Source organism: Tachypleus tridentatus, chromosome 4 (assembly GCF_004210375.1).
Source record: "Tachypleus tridentatus isolate NWPU-2018 chromosome 4, ASM421037v1, whole genome shotgun sequence".
NCBI classification, from domain to species: domain Eukaryota; kingdom Metazoa; phylum Arthropoda; class Merostomata; order Xiphosura; family Limulidae; genus Tachypleus; species Tachypleus tridentatus.
This window is the reverse complement of record NC_134828.1, coordinates 49,973,595-49,990,591: the sequence shown is the minus strand read 5'-3', so window position 1 is coordinate 49,990,591 and position 16,997 is coordinate 49,973,595. Positions and strand designations below refer to the sequence as shown.

Genomic DNA, 16,997 nt, shown 5'->3' with positions numbered 1-16,997 from the left:
CAACCGCAGACTCTACCTCAGCTTGCAGCAGCTTTGTAACTGTAACTTGTTGTGTCCAGCATTTTATTAGATTGTGATAAAATATTAAAAGCTATTAACCTACTAGACGCATAAAGTTAACATTCAGTTTCAAACATGGTAAAAGTACACAGTTTTCTGAACACTTTCTCTCAAGAATACTTTTTATAGGTGACAAAGGCAGGCATTATTTGTGTAAAAAGCCATTTGACCAACGTAATAGTTTCAGCACTTTGTCTATGAATGTAAATAGAGAACAAAGCATGGTTCTAACTGAGCAATTTAATCATTTTTGCAATCCACAGACTTCGTTGAACGTCTGATCAGTCAGAGTTCCTTGACTTTTCTTTTCAATGCCGGCTATTTCTGTTTATGATCAAATTCTTGATCTTTCTGGCTATCGCTTTCTTGAGCTAGCTGGCAGTAAACTCTTTTATCCATTATCAATTCTTCTTAATTATTGTGTTCTGCAATGGAAAACCAGTATTACTGTCACCTTTACTTCCTTAAGAAGCTTGATATTGCCTTCGTGCTGGGTCAGTGTACGTCTATATAAAAATGAAGTTCAACCTATTTCCTGCAAGCTTTCAATTCTCCTTATTTGTACTATTGGAACAGCTGTAGTACAAAGTTGTGTAGGTCGGTAATAAACTTCTTCTCACACCATCTTTTCTCTCTTTATCGCCTAGATACATCTTTGCTGCCCCAGTTTGTTCCTGAAGAAGAAGGTCCTCCTTGCACACGGGTTATAGTGTTTTTACTTCATTTCTATTAAGACTTCTTGAACCTACATGTTTTTCTAAAATCACGAATATATCTTCTGTTCTTACTATTTTCCTGATCTCATTAAACAACATAATTAGACATTCACTTTTTTCATCAACATAACTTTGAAGTTGCTTTTTCATAATTCTCTGCCATACGCCATAAACACGTGGAAACCTTCCAGATTCTTTATGACAGAATCTGTAGACCTTTCCTGTAGAATTGTTACAAAGTAATCATCATTTTCGCTTCAGATAATGACATTCATTTTTGCCGCTCTAGCTTTTCACCCACTTAGTTTTGTCTAGTGCTTCTCTTTCTTGAAAAGGGTTTATTCGAGTATTGTGGTTTACTTCTTGACTCTTCATAATCTCTGGTTTTTGATGTTTTAAAGAACTGCATTGTTTGTTAGTAAGATACTTTTTTTAGCCTGATATGTTTTATTTCCTCCATGTGTGCTAAAGCCTTGTCAATACACACGGGCTCTTATTCAGTCCGGGTCTCTATCTACTGCTTACATCCTTGTTCCCCTTTCAGAGAACCCGGGTATTTGTTTTTATGAAATTTCATAACTTAATGAGCCTTTTCTTGTGCTGCGTCGTTACCAGATGGTGTTGTATTTTCAGATAAAACTGATTTCCTTTAAAGCAGCAAGATAGTTTCATGAAATATTATAACATGTCATTTATCACAAAGCTGTTTCTAATTTTCTAAATAACTGAATATGTGAGAAGGAAATAAAGAGACTATAAAAAATTGTACACATATTTAATGAACAATCTTTATTATTTACAAACACAAACATATTGTGTAGTTGCTTATGGATGCTGGATGTTTGATTTTGCTGGATCATAAACTACCTTCTTTTCCAACTTTTCTGACTGAAATTATATTCCACGCTGCCGAAATGTTATGTTACACAGATGAATGGTACAATTAGACTTATCAACTTAACTAACTGGTACTACCTATGTTGTTGATCATTCACGTTTAAACTTAAGGGAGATTTTAACTTCAAGGCATCATCTGACCTACAATTATAGAACATTGTTTTCTACAGTCATACATAAGGTGCAACTTTATTGCTGTATCTCCCAAAGACATACCAAGTGAAACTTCAAGGATAACCATGGGCAATGACAGTTCTCTTGCGGCTGAGTAGAGCTCGGTGGTATGTACTTGTAACAATATAAGGGCGAGAGACTGAATTTTTGGTTAAAAAAGAAGCGGTCAGTTCTCATAGTATACTAGGCCCCGCAAGGGATACACTACTCTCACAAATAGGTAGAATAAACATAATTTGAAGAGGCAGTTCTTCAACTGTCTATTGGATGTTGCTCACAGAACAAAGGTAGTCATCTTCAACCTAAGTTATGGCACTAGGATTCTTGTACTACAAAAATAATCACTCAGTTTTTGTCTGTGCACACAGTGAATTAATGTTCCACAGGAATTACATTTGACTCAAAAACTGTAAACTGTTTGAGTGTATGTCACTGAGAGAATAATAATACCACTAAATACATAAGTGGTATTCCGTGGTTTGCTATTAACAAAGTCTAGCAAATTAATTATCTCGAGTGGTTACCTATCAAAGGACGGATGATGGTGCAATATTATTTTGTAATTACTGGCGATCAGCAATCCAACGTTTTGCTGTAATGTGCGTCAATGTGGTAAACAAAGTAGAAGTAATCAAGGCTAGTGGCTACCTTAAAGTTGTGCCCATCATATCTCATCTGAAAATATGTATACAGCTACCAACACATCTGAGGTCATTGGCTGAGAACTATGCAAGTAACTGATACAATGCATTAGAAGCAACTTTGTGACTTGTTGATTGCATGTACTAATACAATGTGGGATCAAATGGCTGATTTGGTCAGACAAAAGTTATTCAACTACTTAGATACAAGCAATGAATATTCAATCAAGCAACTTCCATGTCAGCTCTCCTGGAGCACCAAGGAGGTAACCAATACTGAGTTCAATACAGTCTATAATAAAATGCAAGATCATAAAAATTGAAAAGTGCTTAGACCTCTCCAGTAGTAATTGTTAAAAAGAAAAAAAACGAATGCCTATATTATATGTTTATTTTAAATGGGTAATCACTGAACTGATGTTAATGTGTTTCCCATATCAATAACATTTTAATGCTTTAATATGTTGGAAGTTTCCCTTTTGCTCAACACTTTAGATCTGTTATTCAAATATTAGCACTTTGAGTCGGATGACTAGAGCAGACTTGGGATTATTTTAGAAAAAAAATCCTGAATTAGTTTTTAATCGTGTCATGCAGCATGTGTAACACACGTCATTTTTAGAGACTAATGGATATTACAGTCACGAGTTTATAACTGGGCAGATGCGTGGTCTATGCTAAAATTTTTATATTTGGTAGCACATTTGAGTCTGTTATCAGTTTGTTGAGTCTGTTTAATGTGTACACTACACTTACCGAACACCTTTGTACTCTGTTCAGAGAGTAGGGATCACATTCACAAGCATCCTACTGCACTGGGGATTATCGTATCAACTATTATGTTTGAATTGACTGGCAAGGGTAAGACTACCCCTACACCTCCGCCTAAACCGCCAGACAGTTGTGGCGTGAAGAAGTGGGGGAGGATAACATCTGCAGTCTCTCTGCCGAGAATTGACAAAACTTGCCAGGAGAGCTGTAGACACGCTACACAGCATCATTGGAAAAACTCGTCCCCTCAACTTCTTGGCCAAGACAGCTGACTAGCTCACAGAAAATCTGTGAGCTCTGGTCAGTGGGGCGGTGAATTGCTTTATGTGGCTGCCTGAGATTGACTATTGTAAGATAAGCCACAGCACTGTCAGAGATGCTCACTGGTTTCTCCACTCAAGGAGTTTCTGCAGTGAGGCGCATCTCCACTTGCAAAAATGGAGTTACACTGCCAACAAATATCCTCTGACTCGGGGACCATCAACATAATTTCACAAAACAGAAAACTAAAAAACAACCTTACAAAAAGAGACATTAATTCCATTAAAAACCTAAAACAAGACAAAAACATAAAAATTCTAAAAGCAGATAAAGGTAACGCTATAGTCATAATGAACACGAATGAATACATCCAAAAAATGAATAACATCCTATCAGACACGAACAAATTTAAACCAATACACACAAATCCAACAAAGACACAGGAGACGCAACTGAACAAATTACTACTACAAATGAAAAACGCCAACACAATTTCACAAACACTTTATTCCTACCTACGTAAAACTGACTCACGCACACCGCAAATATACGGCATCCCCAAACCTCATAAACCAGATTGTCCATTACGACCAATAATCGTTTAATTACAATCTTGGTAAATACATAACATGGGCATTCTCCAAATATGTAACATCAGCCAGCTCATTCATCAAAGACTCTTTTAATCTCAAGTCTAATCTAAATCAACTTAATCATAAAGCCTTAATGGCCAGTTTCAATGTTATATCCCTCTTTACAGAAGTTCCAACCACTGAAGCCTGCAAGATAGCCTTAGAACTCTATATCCGAGACCCTAACCCAACTATAGAAATTCCCAGTAACCAGTTAGCAACCCTCATAGAATTCACCACGATAAAGACAAACTTCATGTTCAACAACCAAAACTATATACAAACAAATGGCCTAAGCATGGGCAACCCAGTATCACCAGTTCTAGCCAATATTTTTATGACACAAGTTGAAACACAAGCAATTAACACAGCATTACATCCACCACTATACTGGTACAGATATGTAGATGACACGGTTGCGGGATTCACATCTACAGAACACATACTTAATTTTTTCAATCACATTAACTCTGTACATCCCAACATTAACTTCACATGTGAACAGGAAGAAAGCAATCAAATATCATTTCTTAACCTCAAAATTACAAGAACTGACACACAATTCAAAACAGAAATCCACCGAAAAATCACCCATACTGGACTATACATTCCTTGGGACTCAGCACATGAAACAAAAGAAAAACTCAACATACTAAGAAACCAAATAAACACAGCCATAAAACTATGCTCACCAGATAAAATCAACAATGAATTAGACAAAATAAAACAATACTTCATCAACATCAATAAGTTTCCTCCACAAACCGTAGAAAACATTATACGCACACACCTAGACAGAAAGCAAAATCAACCAACTAAAGTAAATATATCTCACGAATCAAAAAATCACGAAACCATATACTGCTGTATACCATATATTCCTGACATCAGCAAACAAATAACCAACATTTGGCAAAAATTAGTAACAAAATATGACATTCCAGTTAATACCAAATTTATTCAAAAACCAGGCACAAAACTAAGGTCTATACTATGTAAAAAATACACTGACAAACACCACACCAACATTATTTATAAAATACAATGTGATAACTGCCACGACTTCTATATTGGAGAAAAGAGTAGAAAAATGGAAACCAGATTCAAAGAACATAAAAAGTCACCTTCACACGTTTTCGAACACTGCAAGTCAAATAAACACAACATAACCATAGAAAACACTCAAATACTAAATAAAGAAACAAACATAAACAAACGCAAAATTAAAGAAGCCTTACTTATACAACAACTTAAACCCAAATTAAACCAATATAAAGGAACGCCTTTATACCTATATTAATATAATAAAATAAATAAAATTATATATTCAAACATCTAATACCGCCCTCCTTATTCCGACACTCAGTTACACAACCCCTTTCAAACATGTGGTCAGCTTCCGGTCAGTTACCTCTTTCTTTGTGAACCTGACGATGACCGAAGAAGGTCGAAACGTTGTTCGCTCTTCTATGTAAAATATTTTCTCAACCCAAACGAGCCGTTTGTGCATATGAAAGTACCTGCCTTGTTTGCCACGAACTACATCTGTGCATCAAATGCGGTATCTGTTCCAAGAATGCATATATGTATTTAAGCGTGGAATACAAGAACTCGTTCAGTTGCTCAGTGCTTGGGTGGGTAAATCCCATGAATTATCAAAGATGAATGTTATCTAGTCAGTCACAAGATCTTATACAATGTAGTAAAGGTGTAGGATCTCATTTGTGTTTTTTCTTTGTGAATGATATGCACTTGGTTATTGTGTTTCGCGTCACCAGTGCCATATAGCTCACGTAGAAGTAGACAAGCCCAAGCTCTTGTTTAGAACCCTTTATCTATCAGTCAGTGTGAAGGGAAATGTCAAACTCACTGCAGATATATTGCAAATACCTGTGGTTGTATGTGTTCTCAAACAATGCTCAGGACCTGTCTTGAGAAATCAGGATCTAAATCTCTTCTAAACCCTGCCAGACCTGATAGTAGATATACAATGTATAGAAGGCACACGTGGTCGTCTTTGCAACCAAATACTTGCTGGTTGGCATACTGTAGCCTGTTATGGCACACCACACCGTGAAATTTACCTGATTCTGCTAGAACTGAATTGGATTAGAGTTACATGCTTATAGAAGTCTGTTGCTTTTCACATATTGCAGATCGTATCTTTCAGACCTTGGTGAAGTCTTCTTTAATATTTCTCCCTGTGGCATCTACCAGAATAGCTGGCTGTATAAGGGTTTTTGCTTGTAGGCTACTAGGGAGGTACTATTGGTTTATTTTTTTTTTATTTCGCGTAAAGCAACTCAAGGGTTTATCTGCGCTAGCCATCCCTAATTTAGCAGTGTAAGACTAGAGGGAAGGCAGCTAGTCATCAGCACCCACCGCCACCTTTTGGGCTACTCTTTTACCAACGAATAGTGGGATTGACAATTACATTATAATGTTCCCATGGTTGAAAGGACAAGCATGTTTGGTGCGCCGGGGATACAATACACCTTTATTTTACTTCTTCAAAGCATTTTTAGTGACTTAAAATCATCGAATTCGTTTCTTTCTCCATACAACGAACTTTAACATCACCAATGTGAAATGCTTGTTGTTTGTTTTTGTATTTCGCGCAAAGCTACTCGAGAGCTATCTGCGCTAGCCGTCCCTAATTTAGCAGTGTAAGACTAGAGAGAAGGCAGCTAGTCATCACCATCCATCGCCAACTCTTGGGCTACTCTTTTACTAACGAATAGTGGGATTGACCAAACGTTATAACGCCCCCACGGCTGAAAAGGAGAGCATGTTTGGTGCGACGGGGATGCGAACTCGCAACACTCAGATTACGAGTCGCACGCCTTAACCCACCTGACCATGCTAGGCCTTTGTTGGTTGTAAACTGTCCACTGCCTTACAAAATACATTTATATAATAAATAAACAGCAGATGACATTACTAATGTACTATTTTGTGAACTGATTACGATTAAATTAAAGCAAATGTCATTTTTTGAAGTTTTTTAAGCTTGTAATACTTACATTGATTCATTCGTTTTATTTGTTATTTTTCAATTTGAGAATCATAACACAATTTTTATTTATTAAGAGTTACTTATAACATATGATTATAGTTCAATTTTAATACTTTGAAGGGCGCGGCTAACAGATTATGTAATTGACCCGACGTGTTGTAAATACCGTCTGAAAAGTAGTAAGTTGAATTTTTCTTTCGTTAGAACTTTTTCGGTGGTTTTGAGAACTTTTCCCAGAAAAATTGTTTTATTATTATTATAATATCAAGGTTATACGCTGTATCTTAACAGAGATACTTATTCATTTTAAAAATTAACAAATATGTAAATTGTAAGTTGCAGAGTTACGCTATAGTTTAATTTCTAAATAGTTAAACTTACTTTCACTTTCTTTCATAGATTAAATAAAATAACAATAGATTAGGAAGCTTCGTATAACTTGTATAATTTAAAGTTTATTTAAAATAAATAGCTTTAAGCTTTTATTACTTTAGTTCAAGAAAATTGAATACCAGTAACATCTACAAATTTTTTTTCCATAGGCCAATGTTTGTAATAATTTTATTGATTTCCTTGCAGTGCATATGTGGGTTGTAACTATTAATGATAGCTTTGTCTGATGCTTTTAGTTTTATACACTTGTATACACTTAATAAGCATAAATTATTATCAATGCATGTAATGGGGGAAGGTATGCTTGGAAGTGTAAAGGAAAACCGAGTAAAAGTTATAACTGCAATTTAGGAAGCTATTTTATATTGGATATTTGTCTGTAAATTTAAAAGCACAATTTTACCTTTTTGTTTCTACATATGATTGTTTAGAAAGTATTGTAACTAATTTAGTAGAAAGCCAACATAACTAATTTTATTGGTTGTAATGTCTAAAAAATTAAGATGGCCAAAAATTACTCTAAATTCAACACTTTTTCTAAGTGCAATTTTTGTAACACTTTCAATAATAAGTTTCAGTTGAGTGGTGATTTTTGCCCTTGATTTGAAAAACAGAGTGATATAGGCTGCTAAACTGCAATTAACACCCAAAAACTGTCATGCATGCTTAAGAATTGCTTTTTTTTAGCATTTATTTGGTAAATTGTTTTACTCTGACTCCAAGTATGGGATATATTTAAAATGTGACATAGACTTATGACCAAGTGATAAAATAAAATCCTAAATCAGATGTAAATTGAAGTTTATCACAAAGTATTAATATTTTTATAGTTTACTATACAAAATAGGGAATTAACAAGAATACCTATCTTACAATGTTAATTAGTTTACAAAACAAAACCTATTTCATCTGTTTAAGTCAATTTTTGTATAGTACTAGCAAAGCTTTATAAAGTATTATTATAATATAAACTATTATTTTGTTGTAATATTGCAGAGATTAATGAGACAAAAATAGTTAATGTGTGGATGTAGTTATATGGTTTAACATTAACTTTCTATTGTAATGAAAGTCAAAGATATTAAAAGTGGATGCATGGTGAACCACCATGATAATAATATGAGTTTTTCCACCACAAAATTGAGTATTCATGTTCATTTACACCTATGTTTTTTGTGTCCTGATATTCACATTAAAAGATGTAACTGTAAGAAATGTTGAATATTATTTTATGCTAGTCAAGATCAGCTACCTTTAGATAGGACAAACATTGTGGTATATTAGGTTGATTTTTTGTAGATGTATTTTACGTATGTATAACCAAGACCAACAAAGGACCATGGGGTTCTTTAAAGATGTTCCTTACATCAACCCCTGAGGAAAAAAGTCCAAATCTAAACACACTTTTTATTGTTTAGGAAATTTAAATAATACAAAAAAAACAATTTTGCAACAAGTGTATTTATGTATACTTGTTACAAAATTTAAATGCAGGAGACTTAAGAAATGCAAACTTTGAGGAAAATGAATCTCTAAAGTCTAGAGCACCTGCACACATACACAAAGGATAAGAGATGAAAATTTACCATGGCAGTATTTAATTGATCCTTATATTCTTTTATTGGTTTAGAAATCATAAATTACTGGCTGAGGCCATATCCAGATTGCTGTAGACACTAGCTGTGATAACTATAGAAAAACTTAAGTTTTTACAGTAATTAACAGATAAATTGTTTAAAAACACTGATATGTAATGTTTCTTTTTGATACTATATGATTGTTTTATAATTAAGTTCTGAAAAAAAGGAAGGGTGTTTGGACCTTTCTAATTCTATGCCTTCTTATACAACATTGAATAATAGTTATTAATTTATGAAAAAATAGTTGAATTGTTGAGGTGGTGTTTTGATATCTCAGCTAAATCAGTGCCTTCTTCTAAAACATTAAACAATGTGACATACATAAGATAATGTTTAGAGAAACAAGGTATCTATTGGTCCATTTAGGCTACTTCCTCTAAATTATACTAACAACAAAAAAGGAAAAAACTTAGACAGCCCATAACATTCATACAGTTATCAAGTTTTCTCCTAAACTAATTTAAATTTACTATCCCCACAAGGCAACCCACTTCAAGATCCAACCACCCTGTTAGAAAAATAAAACTTAGTTGAAGATGACTACTATCTTGTCAAAATTTATATTTCTGTTCCTTTGTCCCGTCATCTTCACCATTAATTATGAAAAAGTATAATGCATCAACACTCACTTCCCTTAGCAATCTTAAACATTTCTGTCAAATAGCTTTTAATTCTTCATTTTACAAAATAAAACAATTTCAGAGGTTTTAAACTCTTTGTATAATAACACCTCCATCCAAGACACCATTATAGTAGCTCTTCTATGAACCCTTTCCAACAGTTTATTGTTCTTTCTAAGTTAAGGAATCTAAGTTTGAACACCTACAAATGTAGTCTACTCTGTGACCTACACAGTGAAATTATAACCTCCGTGGACTTGTATTCGATATTTATGTAAATACAGCCTAAAGTCCTATTTGCCCTGCTACTAGTAACAGCACACTGAAATAGAAATCCTATAACTCAAGCACATTCGAAAGGTCCACCTTTTGAAAGCACTTGGGTTATAGGGTTTCTATTTTATTTTTGTCAAGACTTCTTGGACCTACATGTTTTTAGAACATCTTTCATAACACTGTTACAGTTATTCCCATCAGTATTATAATTCAAATCCAAAGCATACTTTTGCCAACATTTATAGCTTTCGTTCGACCTCCAGAGTTTCTTCTTTGCTCATCTGAGTATTGTTCTGATTTTTTCTTGCTTGCTTCAGTCTTTCATATCCAACTAGTTTGTCCTTAGTAGTATTGTCTTGTGATACTCTTCACCTACATTAATGCATCCTCTATCCTGGTACTGTATATAAGCACCTCGTTCAAATAATTTTATCACTTTTTTTCTCCACAAAGTATTTATACACAAATTTGATTAAAGAAATTCTGTGATAGTTAATGCCCTAATTTTTGTGAATGTGGTTGTGATTTGCATGTCACCTAGTTTATTTCAGTACAACTGTATTTAATAATTCTATATATATGTATATATATACTTTTCTTTATGTGATATGCCATTTTCAGGCATGAATTTTCTGGTTACTGTTTCCAGCATAGAGGCTAATCAGCCCCTTCTCCCATTCCACCTCTGTTATTTAGCATCTTCACATTTTGAGGGGGGAAGTCATTCTTAGTTGAGGCTATACATGATGGGATTTGTTATGTGATGGAGACATATATTTGTCTGGAGGTGTGTCTCTGTGTGGTTCTGTGGCTACTACTGCCAATGATCTGTGACATTCTGGAGAGCATTTAGACTTGCTTTTGCCAGTGCCTTCTTTTATTAGGTTGGGTTTTTATGAAGCGAGTTTGGATGAGCCATTTCCTGCTCCATTTGTTTGGTTAGTTAGCTATGTTTATGGGGTTTAGGTGCTTTCTTCAGTTGCCTTTGAGTCTGTTCCTTCTTTGATGGTGGAAAGGTCCGAGGGCAATTACATAGTTTATCTCCTTCATCTGATATTGCTGTTCATGCCGGGAGGTTTACCACTAGACATATGACAGGATAGCTGTGACTTGTCCCCATGTTTGTTGGAACAGTATGCCTTAGTTTACCACTGCCAGGAGGAAGTATATTTAGATTACCAAAGAGTTGATCCTCTTTTCAAAATTTGAGGTTCCAGACTAGATTAAGTGATTACTTTCAACAGATCACAGTTTTCTAAACATTTTCTGACCCTCACTACTCTTCTGAAATATTTATCTTCCATTCAGTTTGGACCCTTTGCTGACTTCTATTTTTGTTAGATTGTCAATTTCAGCTCTTTGTTTTTTTTTTACTGTTGCTAATGGCATTGGTGAATACCCTTTGTTGGTGGAATCTGTGGAAGAAAGATTACAATATTTTCTGGATGTCTGAAATTCCTTCACCATAGATCCTTGGGTACCCCAGATTCTGGTGGTGTGGTTGGTCATTCATTTCACATCACCACCTCCATTATCCTACAAATCTATGGTATTTTCTTCACCAACAGATCTTCAGAGTGTGGATCTTTGTTCCAAGGCTATCAGAGAGTTATTGGCCAAGGAGAGGGAAGAGAGAATCAATCCCATTCTTCTGCAGTTTTATTCTCATTTATTTGTTGTGCTCAATAAAATGGGAGGTTGGTGTTTAGTCATCAATATTTCTTCTCTCAACCAATTCTTAGATTCTCTCAGGTTCACAATGGAGCCTTTTCTCAACTTGCATTGGCATTTTTCACCAGGTCTATGGATGACCAAGTGTGATGTTAGTGATGCATATCTTCTCATTCCTATGGCAAAGTGGTCCCACCACTATTTAAGTTTTGTGCACAAGGGACAAGTTCTGCAGTACTGGACTCTGCCCTTTGGTTTAGCATTTGTATCATGTCTTCTTCAGAGTCTTATGAGATTTTTCTCATCATCTTCATGCTTTGGGCCTGTGCACACACCATTATATGGATGATTGGTTATGTCTGGAGCTGTCTCTTCAGTTGGCAGATCAACTAACTGTGGTTCTCCTTTCAGAAGCCACCAAGGCTGGTTTTGTTATCAGAGCTGAAAAATCTATTCTCTTTCTGATTCAATACATTGTGCATTTGGACGTCTTTTTAAACACATATTTAGGTTGGGCTTGTCCAATTCCCATTTGGCTACAGATTATGGAATGGGCAGTCTCTTTCTCCTCCTGCATGGATGTTTTTCTCTCTCTTTTGGGAATGTAAGCATTCTTTATATCTCTTAAATTCCTTTGGAACAAGTACATGTGATCCCTTCAGTGGTTTCTCTGTGACTAGTGAATCATGAACTACAATCTGCTGGATCATTTTATCTCATTACTCAGAAGCAACATCTTAGTTTCTAGGTGGTGGTTGGATTGGACCAACACTACCATTGGTGTTTTTATACTGCCACCTCATCCCAAGGTTCATCTATTCAGAGGTGAATCACTTCAGTAATGGGGTGTGTGTGTGTGTTTTTTTATGTCAACAGCCAGAAATTCTTGGGTCTATGAATGGATGATGAATCTTATTTCCACATCAGTATTTTAGAACTTCTTGGTATCCAATGGGTAATGATTCACAGTCTAGTTGTGCTGAAGAGAAAAAATTGTCACAATTTCTTTCAATAATTCCACAATAGTATCTTATATTTACCATGAAGGGGCCATACATTCTTGGGGCTGTTGTTTTCCAACTTTGGATAGTCTCCACTGAGCTCACTTCCACAATATCAACCTTCTGGTCTGTCATGTTTCAGAGGTGATGAAATTAACAGCAGATCATTTTTCTGACTGAATGGATGGTTCATCACAAGGTTTTTCAGTGGATTTGTTTTCAGTTTATGATCCCAGTGATCGATGCATTTGTGACATGTTGCACTTCTATGCATTCACCTCCAACTTGTGTTACCCAGAGTTCTAGCTGTGGTTTGAGTTGCTCCTTGTTGAGTGCTGTTGGTAGCCCAGATTGATGAGTCCAACCCTGGTTTTCTCATTTACAGTATCTTCAAGGGTGTCCACCTCTGATACTTTCTTTTTGGCCGTTTTTGTTGAGGCAGCCTTCATCTGACATTCTACATCCAGACGTTCTGATGCTCAAACTCCATGCATGGAAGTCATGTGGACCTTCGCACATCATTGGGATTTAACATTTGAAGTTGCCATGTAATTGTCTTAGTCTTATCGTATACCAATAATAGCTGTTTATTAAATGGAAATGGCACATGCTTATCATCAATGATGTCTCATGAGGAAATTTATTCCAATTCACACAAATGTGACCAATCTTGTTATTTGACCTGGCTTTTTGACAAAAGTCTAAGTTACTGTTGCTTTATATAAAACAGCTATATTGACTACTTTTTGTTATTCTAAACATTAGAAAGTATTTGAGTCCCTAGTGCTATGTAGTCTTCTCAAATTGTTTTGCAGCCTTTATCTTAAAAGGCTTTTCTAATAATCTAACTGGTATGTCCTGTTAAGTCCTTTCTTCCTAAGACTCTGGCAACACACTTGTTCCACATCCTCTCCATAATTCTGGAGACAAGTGGACAGCTCCTTGCCCCCTCAGTTGAGGAATGAGGATGAATATTGATATTTCCAGAGTGAATTAATTCTGTTCATTTGGTTTTATAAGGCATATGGGATCCTGTTATTCTGAGTCTGAGGTATTCCCTTTTGAACTTCTTCAGGTAGAGGAGAAGGTTGTCTGTTTTTGATGTTGCTTACTTTCTGATCATGATGCAACTGATTCAGAATGCTCTTTGGCAACAGGTTGGAATCTAATCAAACATGTATATAATATTGTAATCCAATTGATCAAGCCACCAGTGTGGGATATAAGGACCACAATATCTTAATTCCAACCCCAAGTAGTAAAACCTCACCAATTTGGTTGGGGCCTGGTTAGCAGTGATGATAAATCATATAAAATTCTGCACTCAGTACAGTTCTGGGTGAAAAGCATGCCTGTACTGGATGTAGTGCAGTTTTCTTACTAGGTTTCAATATTGTGTTGAAACATCCTCAATCTATGCAGATGCTTTATGTGTTGATAATACTCTTCTTATCCACTTCACCTTATCAATGTGGAATGCTAGCTATAAGGGTAAGTGGAGGTGGATATGCTTTGGAAGTTGACATTTACCTAAATTGAAAAAATATTTCTCATAATAATTACCTCCATCGACACTCTTCCTCCTCAGGTAAACTATGATGGAATCAGTCTCAAAAAATGTAAAAATTATCTGAATGAGGTGCTTGTATACAGTACAGGATAGAGGATGCATTTATATAGGTGAAAAGTATTACAAGACAGTTATTGTCAAGGACAAATGAGTTGGGCATAAAGGCTGTAGCAAGCAAGGAAAATTAGATCAATGCTTAGATGGGCAAAACAGAAACATGGGAAGTCAAGCAATAGTTGTAAGTATCAGCAAAGATAAGTATTATTAGAAATACATTTTCAGTTTAGGAAGATGTTAACTTATGATGACCATTATATATTATCTTGTATTTATTATAATTAAAATCCAACTGCCATTTATTTTCCAAAACCATTAAATCATCTAACTTCTGTAAAGCAGCAGCAACAGCATCATCACCATCATCAGAACCAGCAATACTCAAGACTTTAATAGTACTGACAAATTTAAGTATTATTGATCATTCCTTCATGTATGTCATAGATGTAAATCAAAATGAGAAAAGTTCCTAGGAATGAGCTCTGAGGTACCTTGTTTATGACATCAATTCGATTTGACTGAATTCCGTAACAACCTTCTGCTTTCTTCCATTTAGCCACTCTTCTCTTAGCTATCTTATCTCTCACACCTGTAGCTATTAATTTCAGAAAAAAAAAAACCTTTGCAGGTTTGCACCTTGGACTCCTCCATTTTTCTGTTCTTGTTTATACAGTGTTGAAACACACAGTTATTAAATTCTGGAACAAAAATGGACAGATACCTGGAACCTTTGAGTCCCTCCCTCAGATCTATGATTGCTCATACAGGAAATTTAACACTGAAAAAAGAAAACTGTAAATTTGCACATTATTTAATACTTCAGTACCAAGAGAGTTGAAAGTGGTGGTTACCAACCATTTGGTTTCTTTTTAGTCAGCAGTTCAAAATTAGTGACAGTGGCAGATAGCTTTAGTAGTTTTGCAGTAACAAAGACAAGATGAATAAATGTAGTGGCATTTGAATCAAATTGAAAAACTTCAATCACAAAACACCTCTCCACCCACCTGTTATGTCGTTCTGTGCTCAATAACAAACATAATGACAATATTTTGATTGCATGGATATTTGTAATTAGCTGATTACTTTTGTGAAAATTGATTTAATTGTAAATTAAAGTAATTGATCATTGGAATAATTAAAAAGTGATAATTTGTTGATAATTTTAGTAACATAATTAATTGTAATTTTAATTGATCACTTAGATTATGAGACATTAATTGATGTACTTGCTGCTTTCAAGTATGTATTTGTATTTCGCAAATCACCCATATGTGGAAATGAATTACTTAGCACAATTCTAGGTTTAAATAGAAGACCATCAGGGATATTTTTCAAGAAATAGGTGAATGTAAGGTAGTTGTCAGGATACAAATGAATTATGTGCTAGAGATGAACTCCACATAAGCCAGTTCAGTTGTAGGATGTTTAGTGAAGCTCTTAATGTATTCATTAAAGGTTGTCTAAGCTAAACTTGCATAGCGGTGAAGGAGCTTGGGAAACTGGAAATGAATATTGATAGTCAGTGAGGAAATTGTGAAAAGGAGGTAAAGAGCATAAAGTAAATAATAGATTTAAAGGTAAATGTAAAGTTTAATGATAAACATACAATAGTATTATCAAGAATAAACTTAGTTACATTTATTATAATATTAGGAGTATCAGGAAGAAAATAAATAAGATCAAAGCTCTTCTTTTATATAAGAGTGTGATATAATGAGAGTTGTTAAAGTGTAGTTTGATTTAGAGATTATTAATTATAGAAGTTATTTTTAAATTTTGGATTATAAGTTAGTCAACAGTGGTAGATTTTTAAAGAAAGGGGGGTTCAATGCTTCTGTATATCAGGAAGGAACTACATTCTTTTAGGATTGAAGACTTGAAAAATTATGTTTAAGAGGTGGAATTTATGGATTGCAATTAGAGATTTTGGGGTAGAAGGTATTTATTTGGCAATTGTTAAAGGTTATCTCATCAAATAGATGTGGTAAATGCTTCAAAAGAGGTTGTGGTTGGTACTAATACAAATACTGATTAAAATTTTTTTCCGAGACAGTTAATTCTAGTATGGTACTTCTGTCTTCTCACAAGATTAGCTAGTCTTATTTATTGTTACTTTCTACATGCAGATTGTTTCCTTAGATATGTCAAAAATCTTCTCCTTCCCCCTCCCATTGGAATTGAATGATTCCAACATGTTTCTCTTGTAAATCATTATGCATCACTTCTACACCATTGGGAGTGTGTTATATGTGATGCATATGACTCTTTTTATATCTCTACTGAACTATCATTTCTCATTTGGCAATGCTTGTGCTTAGATGTGTTCCTTTTTGTTAAAGTTACATGTTCATCTTTGGTAAATTCACAAATTTGTCTTCATTTATTTCACTTCTGGTTTCTATTAAGACTGTTATTTCATTTCACTTTCATCCCATCTATTATTGTCACATTGTTTTTTACACTTTTGATTATCGGTTGACTCTCCCTCATTATGAATTTCAAAGTTTGTGTTACCACATCAAGGCCCCATATTACTGTTTCCCATCCCTTTCCTTCACAACTTTTGCCTGTTCTTTCTTCTTGTACTCTTTTTTTTTTTAT

At 34.8% G+C, this 16,997-nt stretch overlaps 1 protein-coding gene across 5 annotated transcripts in view; it reads left to right on the top strand.

Annotated features, from left to right (window-relative positions):
* The first annotated feature begins 7,277 nt into the window (after positions 1-7,277).
* LOC143249099 (focadhesin) overlaps positions 7,278-16,997 on the top strand; it is a 122,347-nt gene continuing 112,627 nt past the window's right edge. For 4 of the 5 annotated variants that reach the window (XR_013027523.1, XM_076498358.1, XM_076498360.1 and 1 more), the window contains exon 1: positions 7,278-7,347. The gene's annotated coding sequence lies outside the window, so the exon portion shown is untranslated. The remainder of the gene's footprint in view (positions 7,348-16,997) is intronic. The other variant, XM_076498359.1, reaches the window with a different exon arrangement.